This window comes from Phoca vitulina, unplaced genomic scaffold (genome assembly GCF_004348235.1).
Source record: "Phoca vitulina isolate PV1807 unplaced genomic scaffold, GSC_HSeal_1.0 scaffold94, whole genome shotgun sequence".
NCBI classification, from domain to species: domain Eukaryota; kingdom Metazoa; phylum Chordata; class Mammalia; order Carnivora; family Phocidae; genus Phoca; species Phoca vitulina.
In genome coordinates, this window is record NW_022589797.1 from 2017518 (window position 1) to 2031791 (window position 14274).

Genomic DNA, 14274 nt, shown 5'->3' on the forward strand with positions numbered 1-14274 from the left:
AGGTCAGGAAACTGAGTATGGCTTGATTGGATCCTCTGGTTCAGGGTTTTTTACAGACTGCTATCAAAGTGCCAGCTTGACTGCAAAAGCATCCACTTCCAAGCTCACACACATAATTGTGGGCAGGGCTCAATTCCTCCTAGACTGTTGGACTGAAAGCCCCGTTTCCTTATTGGCTATTGGCTGGTCTCAGTTCTTTGTCATTGGGCCTTTCCAACATGGCTGCTTGCTTCATCAAAGCCTGCAAGCTGAGAAGGCAATAAAGTCTGTTAGCAAAATGGAAGTCACAATCTTTTTTAACCTAATCGTGGAAGTGACATCCCTCATTTTTGCTGTATTCTATGCGTCAGGAGCAAGTCACATTCAAGGGCAGGGGATTACACAAGGACATGAATACCACCAGGTACTGCCTCACTGGGACAGCCATCCACACCTGGATTTGAGTTCTAGTTCTGATACTTTGACCTTGGGCAAGCTACATGGCCTCAATTTCCCGAAGAATAATAATAGTAACTACTTCATAAGATGGTTTTGAAGTTTAAATGAGGGACTGCGTCTAAATTACTTAGTACATACAAAAATGCCCAATACATGTTTGTTGTTACTTAGATTGTGGACATGAAGGGAGGAATGTGACTGGGAAGTAAAGGGAAGGTAAGCAGAGCAAGAGTCTAAAGGTTGTGATGTAAACTCAGAAGCATCCCAGTTTCCCAGTTAAAAGTTCAGAGGAAGGGCGCCTGGTTGGCTCAGCCAGTTAAGCATCTGCCTTTGTCTCAGGTCATGATCCTGGGGTCCTGGGATGGAGCCCCACATCGGGCTCCCGACTCAGTGAGGAGCCTGCTTCTCCCTCTCCCTCTGCCTCTCCCCCTGCTCCTGCTTTCTGTCTCAAATAAATAAAATCTTAAAAAAAAAAAAAGTTTAGAGGAAAAACGCAATGATGTCTTCTGCCCTCTAGGCACTTGACCGGCACCAGTTATACTCATTAGCAAGATAAATGTATCTTCAGAAGCAACTCAAACCGGGATAGAAAACCAATCGTCCATGCCCCACAGTCTTCATTAGTTTTTCCAGTACAATACTTGAAAGTTCTTCATCATTTGAATGGAATTCATATTTAAGATTTAGCTGGCGGGTAGCTGAGAGCTAGGATTCTGAAATCCAGGAAATAAGAAGGAAGGTGGGAGGGATCAAGGAAAGTAGGTAGTGAAGAGAACCCAAGAATCTCAAGAGGTTAAGACCAAAATACCTAGGTTTAGCTCTGTTGCTGCTTTTTTTGGGAGCCCTCGGGTAAGAAGGAAGGGGTCCAGGTTAGAACCCTGATGCAGGGGAACCCTCTACCAACTTTATGACTATCTGTGAGCCATGCTCCAGGGCCATTAAAAATTTACTCTTCCTGCAAGTTCCCTGTCTCTTGGGAAATATCTCCCAATTCCTAAAGAGAAATTTAGTATAAATAACTAATTAACAAATATTTATTAAATATCTTTTATGTCAGTCTTAATGAGAGGATGCAAAAGTAAACAAAGCACAGTTAATATCCGTAAAAAGTATACAAGTTGATAGGAAAGATCTGTGAAAGAATGAGGAACTAAACTAGGGCAGTGAAATATGGAACTGAAGGGGAAGAAAAAGGACAATCCCTTTAACACTTCTCAGTGTTAAGGAACTAATGTGATAGAACTTGGCACACAATGACTATGAATATAGTAGAGAATAAGAATATCCTTTCTTTATAGCAAACCACTGGAGGGAGAGAGAGTTTTAAAGTCAGGTTGACTGAAAGGATGATGCTACAGTTTACTGATAGGAAACCAAGGATGCATAGGTTTGGGGAGAAAGATGTTTCCTTTTGGACATATACATTAAATTTGAGATTGTCAGGTATATTCTTGCATATGTACCCATTAGACAGATGATGTGGACTTGAACCCTAAGAAAGCAGTCCAAGCTAGAGCTAGAGCTTCCGATCAATAAAGATATAACTATTTTAATCACCATTTTTTTAATAAGAAAATTAAGCAAAACTAGAATGCAAACCCAACTGTATCTTTCACCAGAGCTCAGTTAGGCACAGTGCTATATTGCCTCTTAAGTACTGGAGGAATTCAGCAGAAACTATGGGAGGAATCAAGATAGGCTTCATGAGAGAAAAGTAGCATGTGGACGAGATGGATCTCAAAGTATGGATAGCACTGAACATGCAAATATGGGAGAAAGGGTATTTCATATACAGGGAATAAGTTGAATGAACAAATCAAGAAATGGAAACATTGAACCTGTACAGGTATTTAAGAGTAAGCTGCAAAGAGTTTAAGAGTTGGAGCCCTATGGTTGCCAGGAGACTACATAGAATCAGAAAGGAACAAAGGTCATTTATAGAGCACACCTACTTTTTTTTTTTTAACTGAATACACAACCTTTTCTTTTTCTTCAAATTTGGAGTTTTTTAATTATACAAAGATGAGAAGTCAAGTTTTGTAACCTAAAAATATTTACTTATTAAAACTATATTAATACTTTCATAAACTATACAAAATGATGCAGGAAAAAGAGCCCAAAAAGAAATGGTCAGAGAGGGAAAACAAGAAAATAAGCAAACCACCTGTATATTGTTCCATTATAGATCTTATCTTATTGAAAAGTAATTGCATATCTATCCTTTCTTTAGACTCAGAGCTCCTCAACAAAAAAGGACCTGTTTTCTATATCGTTATCCCTAACACATAACACAACATCTGGTAATAGTGCCCAAAAAAGATTTGTTGACTAATTGAATACATGAACAAATTAATGAATGAGACTGTTTTAAGGCTTGGTTATTGTCAAAGATAACCAAAACTGGATATTAGTCAAAGTGATTAGGACAGATTTTAATCAGCAATATACTATTGCAATAGGGAAAATAGTCTAGCACAAACTGAACTCATCTTCAATTTGTTTTTGTTTTTTTTTAAGATTTTATTTATTTGGCAGAGAGAGAGCAGGAGAGCACGAGCAGTGGGAGCAGCAGAGGGAGAGGGAGAAGCAGACCCCTTGTCAAGCAGGGAGCCCAATGCGGGGCTCAATCCCAGGACCATGGGATCATGACCTGAGCTGAAGGCAGTTGCTTAACCAACTGAACACCCAGGCGCCCCTCATCTTCAATTTGTACAGTGGTGACTGGATGTTTTTAAGGGAGAATTAAGGAATAGGGTGGAGATTCATGAGAAGGAGCTCAGAAGAGTCAGAGAAGTTACAAATTCCAAAGCAGCAAACCTAGAGTAGAAAAGTTACTCCCCGTGCTTAAAATCCATGGCTTAGCCTGGCATACTTGGGGTTGGTTTTTTTTGTTTTGTTTTGTTTTTTGCTTTTTTAAAGATTTTATTTTTAAATAATCTCTACACCCAACATGGGGCTCAAACTCATGACCCCAAGATCAAGAGTCATATGCTCCACTGACTGAGCCAGCCAGGTGTCCCTAGCCTGGTATATTTGGAACTTAGTAAATACTGCCAAATGAATAAAATTCCACTGTAGAGATATACTCCATGAAAATAATTCAAATAAATGGGGGAAAACCTGTGCCAAAAGATATTTGTACAGGATTATCTAAGTAGTAAAATCTGAAAATCAGAATGCCAAACAATTCAATGAATTCCCATAAATCAATTTATTCATTCCTATCAAGTATTTACTTAATATCTACTTATGATTAACGCTGTAATCTTATACAAATGGATAAGTATCAGAGAAGGAGGCCATACAAGAAGATATAGGTGTTAATGCATTCAAGAAAAATTTATTGAGGGGCGCCTGGGTGGCTCAGTTGGTTAAGCTACTGCCTTCAGCTCAGGTCATGATCCTGGAGTCCCCGGATGAGTCCCACATCAGGCTCCCTGCTCAGCAGGAAGTCTGCTTCTCCCTCTTCCCTCCCCCCTCTCATGTGCTCTCTCTCGTTCTCTCTCGTTCTCTCCCTCTCTCAAATAAATAAATAAAATCTTAAAAAAAAAAGAAAAATTTATTGAGCATCTACCAAGTACTACACATCATGCTACAGATACAAAGAGGAATAAAACATTCCTTCAAAAAACGCACAGTCTGGGGATAAACAGACTGTGAAAAGTGCTATGGTCATGGTTAGGAGGAAGAAGTGGGTTGTTTGCATATATACCTGGAGGTTTCAGAATTATTTAAATACTTAATAAGTGGGGGGGGGCATGGTTAACTTAGCAAATATATAAACTTCATGAGGGAAGGGACATATGTTTCTCACTATTGGAAAAAATTATCCAACACTTGAAAATAAGCAAAAGAAAAAAAAATTAAAAAAAAAATAATAAAAAAAAAAAAGAAGAAAATAAGCAAAAGAAATTACTGGGTGTTATTGCAGTTTTAGTACCGGGCACTGTCTAGAGCAGAGACCAGCAAACTTCTTCTGTAAAGGACCATTCAGTAAATACTTAGGTTTTAGGCCAAAAAAAGCAAAATTGAGGTTGTTGTATAGGTACTTCTACAACAAGAGAGAAAACAAATTTCCACAATTCTTTAATTAGTAACATTCAAAATAAACCAATAGTAATTTAATACAAGTTTTTGGTGCAATAGGTCTATTAATGAGAAGGATGAAATTCTTTGGGGGAATATGCATTTTGCTTAGTTGGGGTTTAATTATTATTATAATCAATTGCAAATGTTCAACTACTAATGTTGATCTGTAATGAGATTTTATGAATCTCATCTGTCTTTTCTCACAGATAACTACTGTTAAATACTGCTATCAGTCCATGAGCATGTGATTCAATTGAACATATTCATTGCTTGGAAAGCATTTATAGAATTCTATTAGATTCTCCTCTTGATATTTGCTTAATTTTTTAAATGAAATTTTTATTTTTTAATTTTTTTTATTATTTTTTAAAGATTTTATTTATTTATTTGACAGAGAGAGACACAGCGAGAGAGGGAACACAAGCAGGGGGAGCGGGAGAGGGAGAAGCAGACTCCCCGCGGAGCAGGGAGCCCGATGTGGGGCTCGATCCCGGGACCCTGGGATCATGACCTGAGCCGAAGGCAGACGCTTAATGACTGAGCCACCCAGGCACCCCATGAAATTTTTATTTTTAAAGTAATCGTGGGGTGCCTGGGTGACTCAGTTAAGTGTCTGCCTTTGGCTCAGATGAAGGCCCAGGATCCTGGGACTGAGTCCGTGCTCAGCAGAGAGACTGCTTCTCCCTCTCCCTCTGCCTGCTGTTCCCCCTGTTTGTTTGTGCTCTCTCTGTCAAATAAACACATAAAATCTTTTTTAAAATCTCTTAAAAATAATAAATAATAAATAATCTCTATGCCCAATGTGGGGCTCAAACTCACAACTCTGAGATCAAGAGACACATGCTCTACCAGCCAGGCGCCCCTGCCCAATTTTTGCTCAAAACATCATAATAAAACATTACCAATACTAAGTCATCAAATTGCTGTGTAGTGGGGCAAGATATTCAGCTTCTATTTCTCACAAAACAAAAACCAAAAAACAAAACAAAAAAGCCATAGAACTGATGATGGTTGTGTTTGAGAGCAAATGAAGTCAACTCTTGACACTAGTAGTTTAATAACACATGATAAATTCACATATTTTCTACAAAGTACTTTCTGCAGTGAATAATCATACACTTTTTTAAAAGATTTATTTATTCGAGTGAGCACGTGCGCACACACACACCCCCACACAAGCATGGGGGTAGGGGCAGAGGGATAGAGTCTTCAAGCAGACTCCCCACTGAGCATGGAGCCCAATGTGGCTGGATTTCACTACCCATAGATCATGGCCTGAGCCGAAACCAAGAGTCCGATGCTCAACCAAGCCACCCAGGCACCCCATGAATAACTGTACACTTTAAATACATTACATTTTCACAAGGCTTATAAATTTGTTGAAATAAGCCTTTTTTCTGCTCCACATATATTTTTGCCACCATCAGTTGTGACACAGTTTAGCATATTCCACTTCAGTTTGTGCTGAATTAGTGTTTTCTCAACTTCCTTGAAAACATTTTTACCTGTAATTGTTTCATGTAAACTATTCATCGAGGCTAATTCTTCAGTCACTTCAAATTCAGCATTGACTTCTCAAAAAAACAAAAACTAAACAGTATTGTCAACTGTGGACTCATCAGGAGCTAAGGAAAACTACTTAAAATAACTTGCTTTGGTTTTTTTGTTTTGTTAATCTCTACGCCCAACATGGGGCTTGAACTCACAACTCTGAGATCAAGAGTCATGTGCTGGGACGCCTGGGTGGCTCAGGTCATGATCCCAGGGTCCTGGGATCAAATCCCGCACCCTCCTCGCTCAGTGGGGAGTCTGCTTGTCCCTCTCCCCCTGCCATTCCCCCCGGCTCGTGCTCAGGCTCTCTCTCTCTCAAATCAATAAATAAATAAAATCTTAAAAAAAAAAAAAAGAGTCATGTGCTCTTCCAACTGAGCCAGGCAGGTGCCCCTAAAAATAAAATCTTTACGGAAAAAAAGACATTCTTGGGGCGCCTGGGTGGCTCAGGCATTAAGTGTCTGCCTTCGGCTCAGGTCATGATCCCAGGGTCCTGGGATCAAGCCCTGCATCGGGCTCCCTGCTCCGCGCGAAGCCTGCTTCTCCCTCTCCCACTCCCCTGCTTGTGTTCCCTTTCTCTCTGTGTCTCTCTCTGTCAAATAAATAAATAAAATCTTAAAAAAAAAAAAAAAGACATTCTTAAATTTTAAATTCTTAAATCTACCAAAAGTAGACCACAATGCATGATCACATAAAATGAATTTCACTTCTAAACATCACAAACAATAGAATACAAAAAGTCCAAAGATGGGTATTATAGGAAATGTACAAAAGATATTTGCTTAAAAAATAACAAAAAAGTTTTTAAATTGATTTCTCCCCTAAAGTCCAAATAATTGTGGTCTAGGTAACCATCAGAGTAAAGGCTTTATATGCTCCTTCCTTTGATAAGAATAAGTTTATGCAGGGATGCCTGGGTGGTTCAGTCAGTCAAGCATCTGACTCTTGATTTTGTCTCAGGTCATGATCTCAGGGTCCTGAGATGGAGCCCTGTGTCAGGCTCTGTGCTGGGTGTGGAGCCTGCTGAAGATTCTCCCTCTCCCCCTGCCCCTTTATTCCCACCCCCCCATCCCTGCACTCTCTCTCTTTCTAAAAAAAAAATTCATGCAGAACTGTATATCCAAGTGTGTGTGCAAGACACACTCAGATGCATCACAAATACAAGCACATATACACACAGGGACAGACACACAGCTGAGTTTTCATTGTTCTAGGCACTTCGTATTTACCTTAAGTCTGCCATCTTCCCATTACATTTAATGAATTTCTTCTTTGGAGGCAAGACATTTTCTTCAAAGTAGCCTAGTTGACAACATTCTCTGCTGGGAAGTATTGGGCCACCACGAAGGAAGACCCCTCACCTGCAGGTGCCTTCCCCACTCCCATCTTCTTTGTATTCTTCCACACCATGGCTGTGAAGTGTCCTGGAGATGAAATCAGGCTGCTGGAAGTTGTAGTTCTTGATTTCACTGTACCATCTATCAGCCATCTCCTTTCCTGTCTGATCACAGGAGGCGCATGCCAGGTTCTCTCCAAACTGGCCATGACTGGACTCTGGGCTGGGTTTAAGCATCCTTGGGCTGGCCAGGACTTCTGAATAATGCTGAGCCTCCTGGTTGGTTTTCTTGCAGAGCTTCAGTGCAGGGGGACACCATACTGGTTCTGGCACTTGTTGCGGGTCTTCAGGACCCCATTATTAAACTGTTTGGAAGCTGACTTGCCCATGGCCCACTGAGTGCTCTCCCCAGCTCCCACTGCTGCTGTGCTGTGCTCTCTTGCCTGGTCCTAGGTTGCTGGAGATCAATTCCTATCTTTATGAACCTGGACAGATGGGCAAATCCAGGTAACTAGAGGAAGTCAACCCTACTGGCAAAAAGAGAATAGTTAGTATTTCCAAGAGCCAAAATACACACAGGGCCAGGAAAATGAGTAGAGGTTTGGGAGTTGGGGGGTTAGTCAGGGATGTGGTAGAGAAAAGTAACTCAGAACTAACAAAAAGCACTGCCCAGTGGTCAAGACACCATGAAAAGCTCTATGGCACAGACCAAGGCCTGCCCACATCCCCAACACATATACACACAAGATCTAGGGTCCCCTTGCTCCTTAATCTACTGTTACTGAGGCTCATTTTCCTCTTCAAATTAGTTAATATAGACATAAAGTAGAGCCCCAAGTCTCTGTGTATAGCCCATTTTTTCCTTCACAAACCCTAACCTTGCTCACAGATATTTGCTATATATATATATATATATATATCAATAGATTCCAGATCTGTATCTTTAGTTCAGACTGTTCTCATCAGCTTCAGACCCATATGTCCAATAACCTGCTACATTTCTCTACCTGAAGACTATTCTGGTACCTCAAACTCAACATGTAAGAAGTTAAAACCATTGGGGCGCCTGGGTGGCTCAGTTGTTAAGCGTCTGCCTTCGGCTCAGGTCATGATCCCAGGGTCCTGGGATCGAGCCCCGCATCGGGCTCCCTGCTCCGCGGGAAGCCTGCTTCTCCCTCTCCCACTCCCCCTGCTTGTGTTCCCTCTCTCGCTGTCTCTCTCTGTCAAATAAATAAATAAAAAAAAAAAATCTTTAATAAAAAAAAAAAAAAAAGAAGTTAAAACCATTGAAATATGTTAAAATATATATTCAACTTGTTGACCCACAAATTCCTCTTGGCAAAATAAAATCTCCCTCAATGTTTTGTTTTAAAAGATCAGTTTGCTGGGGCTCCTGGGTGGCTCAGTTGTTAAGCATCTGCCTTTGGTTCAGGTCGTGATCCCGGGGTCCTGGGATTGAGCCCCGCATCTGGCTCCCTGCTCCGCAGGAAGCCTGCTTTTCCTTCTCCCACTCCCCCTGTGTTCCCTCTCTTGCTGTGTCTCTCTCTGTCAAATAAATAAATAAATAAATAAATAAATAAATAAATAAAACCTTTAAAAATTAAAAATAAAAATAAAAGATCAGTGTGCTTAGAGTCACCAAATTATAATTTTTCCTTTGGGCCTAAAGTGAAAAGATTCCCATGAAGTCCTACAACCTCTCTATTAAATAAAGGAAAGTTAACACTTATTTATAACAGCAAAAAACTAGAAACAATCTAAATGTCTTGTCTATAGATTTAACACAATGCTAATGAAAATCCTAGTAGGTAGGTTTGTACGTGTGTGTGAGTGTATGAAAAGTGATAAGCTGATCTTAAATTTTATATAGAGGGCGCCAGGGGCTCAGTCTATAAAGCATATAGCTCTTGATCTCAGTCTCATGACTTTGGCCCTACACTGGGTGTAGAGTTTCCTGAAAAAAATTTTTATATGGAAATGGAACGCCCAAGAATAGTTAATATAATCTTACAACCTTAAAGTTCAAGGACATGGACTACCAGATATCAAAATTTATTACAAAATTATAGCAATGAAGAACACTTGTGATGAGCACTTGTTTTAAGAAAAACAGTGGGGGTAAAGATTGTTTTGTTGACAAAAATCATCCACAACTTGGAAATGCTGCAAAGAAAAGGCAATAGGGCTAGCCAAAGATGAACTATCAAGGCAATATACTTGTACTGAACTCATTCTCTATTTATTATTGATTAAAGACTAAAACTCTGTGAAGTCATGTGTTAACTTATAGATTTTTGTCTGGTAATGATATAAAGGATTTCTGATTAGTAGAAAAGGCTATGGGGCACCTGGCTGGCTCAGTCAGAAGAGCATGCAACTCTTGATCTCGGGGTCCATCGTGAGTTTGAGCCCTATGCTGGGTGTCGAGAGTACTGAAATAAACAAAGAAACTTAAAAAAAAAAAGAAGGGGCGCCTGGGTGGCTCAGTCAGTTAAGCGTCCAAATTTTGATTTTGGCTCAGGTCATGATCTCAGGGTCATAAAATTGAGCCCCACGTCAGGCTCCATGCTCACTACGGAGTCTGCTTCTTTGCCTCTCTCTCCCTCTCCCTCTGCCCCTCCCCCCACTTGTGCTTGCATGCTGTGTGTGTGTGTGTGTGTGTGTAAAATAAATAAATCTTTAAAAAAAAAGAAAAGAAAAAGTTATGGTGTTATCCTGTAGACATTAACCAGTTGTTGTTTTTTTTTTTCTAAAGATTTTATTTATGTATTTGACAGAGAGAGACACAGCGAGAGAGGGAACACAAGCAGGGGGAGTGGGAGAGGGAGAAGCAGGCCTCCTGACGGGCAGGGATCCCGATGTGGGGCTCGATCCCAGGACCCCGGGATCATGACCTGAGCCGAAGGCAGACACTCAACGACTGAGCCACCCAGGCGCCCCAACATTAACCAGTTTTTTTTTTGTTTTTTTTTTTTTATTTATTTGAGAGAGAGAGAGAATGAGAGACAGAGAGCATGAGAAGGAGGAGGGTCAGAGGGAGAAGCAGACTCCCTGCCAAGCAGGGAGCCCGATGCGGGACTCGATCCCGGGACTCCAGGATCATGACCTGAGCCGAAGGCAGTCGCTCAACCAACTGAGCCACCCAGGCGCCCACATTAACCAGTTTTAACTAACTTTTATCTAACATTCTTTTTTCAAATGCCTATAAATACCTGTGGTGGTTAATTTTATGTGTCTGCTTGACAAGGTGCCCAAATATTTGGTCAAACATTATTCTGAGTGGATGTTTCTGGATGAGATTAACATTTGAATAGACTGAGTAAAGCAGATTGCTCTTTCTAATGTGGGTGGGCCTTGTCTAGTCAGCTGAAGCCCTCACTAAAACAAAAAGGCTGAGTAGGAGAAAATTTCTCCGGGTGCCTGGCTGGCTTAGTCTGTAGAGCATGTGACTCTTGATCTCAGGGTTGTGATTTTGAGCTCCATGCTGGGTGTCGAGATTACTTAAAAATAAAATCTTTTAAAAAGAGAGAGACAATTTCTCTCTGACTAGCCAGTTCTTTGAACTGGAACATTGGTCCTTTATCCTGCCTTTAGACTCAAACTGAAACATCAGCTCTTCCTGGGTCTTGAGACTGCTGGCTTTCAGACTGGAGCCACACTGTCAGCTTTTTATCAGGCCTTTGGACTGGCACTGGAACTCTACCATCACCTTTTCTGGGTCTCCAGTTTGCCAACTAAAGATCTTGGGACTTGTTAGCCTCCATAATCCTGTGAGCCAATTCCTATTTAATAAAATTTCTCTATCTCTATCCCTATCTATGTGTGTGTGTGTGTATGCATATATATGCATGTATATATAAACACATGTATATATACATACACATATACGCACATATATGCGCATATATATATATATATATAAACATATCGCCCCCCACCACAACTCCAATACAATACCTACCTTCCTTGAATGCTCATTGAACATGCTTTACCATCCTCCTTATTCCCTCAATAATGAGTTAAATGAATCTGTCATGTTTTTTTTCTGTATTCTTACAAGAATCTTGCTTTTAACTTTTTGGAAATTGTACTTTGACAATGTTTTCAACATAAAGTGCTGGATCAATTCCATAACCATATGGGAAAAAAAATTAATCTTGACTCCTACCTCACACCGTATACAAAATCTATTGCAGATGTCTTATAAAAGGTAAAATAATAAAGCTTCTAGACAATTACATAAGAGAATATATTCATTACCTTGGGATAGGCAAAGACTTATTTTTAAGGTGGTTTTATTAAAGCACAGGTACAGGATCCATGGGCTGGACACTGCTAGGCAAAAACTTCTTAAACAGGCATAAAATGCATTATCCACAAACAATGAAATAAACTGGATTATATTAAAGTTAAGAACTTCTGTTCAGGGGCTCCTGGGTGGCTCAGTCGTTGGGCGTCTGCCTTCAGCTCAGGTCATGATCCCAGGGTCCTGGGATCGAGCCCTGCATCGGGCTCCCTGCTCAGCGGGAAGCCTGCTTCTCCCTCTCCCACTCTCCCTGCGTGTGTTCCTCTCTTGCTGTGTCTCTCTCTGTCAAATAAATAAATAAAATCTTTAAAAAAAGTACTTCTGGGGGCACCTGGGTGGCTCAGTCCTTAAGTGTCTGCCTTCGGCTCAGGTCATGATCCCAGGGTTCTGGGATCGAGCCCCGCATCGGGCTCCCTGCTCTGCGGGAAGTCTGCTTCTCTCTCTCCCACTCCCCCTGCTTGTGTTCCCTCTCTCGCTGTGTCTCTCTCTGTCAAATAAATAAATAAAATCTTTAAAAAAAAAAAAAAAAAGTACTTCTGTCCATTGAAAAACACCACTTAGAAAATAAAAAAAGCAAGCTACAGAGTGGGAAAAGGTAATTGTTAATAGATTTCTCCAACAAAAGAATCATATCCAGAATATACAAAGAGCTCCTACAAATAGAAAAAAGACAGACAACCAAATAGAAAAATAGGCCAAGGACTTGACTACCCAAATCACAAAAGATAACCAATAGACATATAAAGATTTGTCCAAATTTACTAGATATCAGGGAAATGCAAACTAAGGCCACAGCGAGATACCACTGCATATACACTAGAATAGTTGAAATTAGAAAGACTGACAACATCAAGAGTTGGCAAGAAAGTGGAGAAACTAGACTTCTCGTGTATTGTGGGAATGTGAACTGTTACAATCTCTTTGAAAAAATATATTGGCAATATCTACTGAAGCTGAACATACATGCCCTATTACTCAGCAGTTCTACTTCTAAGTATATATCTAATAGAAATACATGTACCTCAGTCAATAAATTTATTTTTAAAAATGTAGAGGAGGGTGCCTGGGTGGCTCAGTTGGTTAAGCGACTGCCTTCGGCTCAGGTCATGATCCTGGAGTCCCTGGATCGAGTCCCGCATCGGGCTCCCTGCTCGGCAGGGAGTCTGCTTCTCCCTCTGACCCTCCCCCCTCTCATGTGCTCTCTCTCTCATTCTCTCTCTCTCAAATAAATAAATTAAAAAAAATCTTTAAAAAAAAAAATGTAGAGGAAAAATAAATACCTGTTTGGAATAGTGGTTACTTCTGGGGAGAGATGATGAGGAGCAAGCCAGAGAATGGAATGAGATCAGGAAGGAGTATATAAAAGCTCAACTTATCTGAAATATTAATTTCCTTAAGAGAGAATGTGAAGCAAATGTAAAATATTAAGATTTGATAAAGCTGTATGAGAAGAATGTGGATGTTTGTTATTCTTTATAACTTTCTCTGTGCCTAAAATATTTCATAAAGAAATCTTCTTTATTTATTTTCTTTAATTTTATTATTTTTTTAATGTAAGCTCTACACCAAATGTTGGGCTCCAATTCCCAACCCTGAGATCAAGAGTCACATGCTCTACCAACTGAACCATCCAGGGACCCCGCATAAAGAAATTTTTTTAAATCTTGTAGAATACTCAGAGAATGTTTAAGAGCCATTGATTTAAAATAAAAACCTGTAATATGAATAAACAGTATAATGCCAATATTGTGTATATAAACATACTACATACACACACACACATAGATTGATATGATGTGATGAAACTGGCACTTTTTTTTTTAACTTTATTTTATTATGTTATGTTAGTCACCATACATCATTAGTTTTTGATGTGGTGATCCACGATTCATTGTTTTTGGCACTTTTTTTTTTTTTTTTTTTTGTGGGCAGCAAAGCAAGATTTATTGAGTGATAGCAAGGTTATAGTACAAAGCTCCCGAGGAGGGAAGGGACCCCAGGGGGTTGCCACCGGAGTTTCTATAAATCTAGGGGTTTTTACGGGCTGTTTTAATCTGATTAACCCTCCCTGCACCTATCATCCAATCAGGTTTTTGTCACCTACCTATCACATGGGAATGGGTGGAGGGCTCCTTCCAGGACTGTGTAAAATCCTTTTAAGGATGGTTTCCTCTTAGGGTGGGGGGCGAGGGGGCTTTGTTCCTGCTTCCCTGCCTTCCAACTATCCTTCATCATTCCCTCCTCTGAAGAGGTAACCCTACCTGCTGTTAGGGAAAAAGTGTGAAGAGCAATGGTAGCTACTTCCTGCCGGTCAGGGGCTTTGGATGGGGCAGCAGTCAGGTGAAACTGGCACTTTAACTCGGGAGTCTTCCTTCCTGGAACCCATAACCTCAGGCTAATCATGAGAAACACATCAGACAAATCCCACTGAAAGACATTCTATAAAATATCTGATAATAAAATCATCAAGGTCATCAAAAACAAGGGGGTCTGAGAAAATGTCACAGCCAAGAGAAGTTTAAGGAGACATGACAACTAAATGTAATTTGCTATC

At 40.2% G+C, this 14274-nt stretch overlaps 1 pseudogene; it reads right to left on the reverse strand.

The window, feature by feature from the left end:
* LOC116627176 overlaps window positions 1-14274 on the reverse strand; it is a 15844-nt pseudogene continuing 1570 nt past the window's right edge.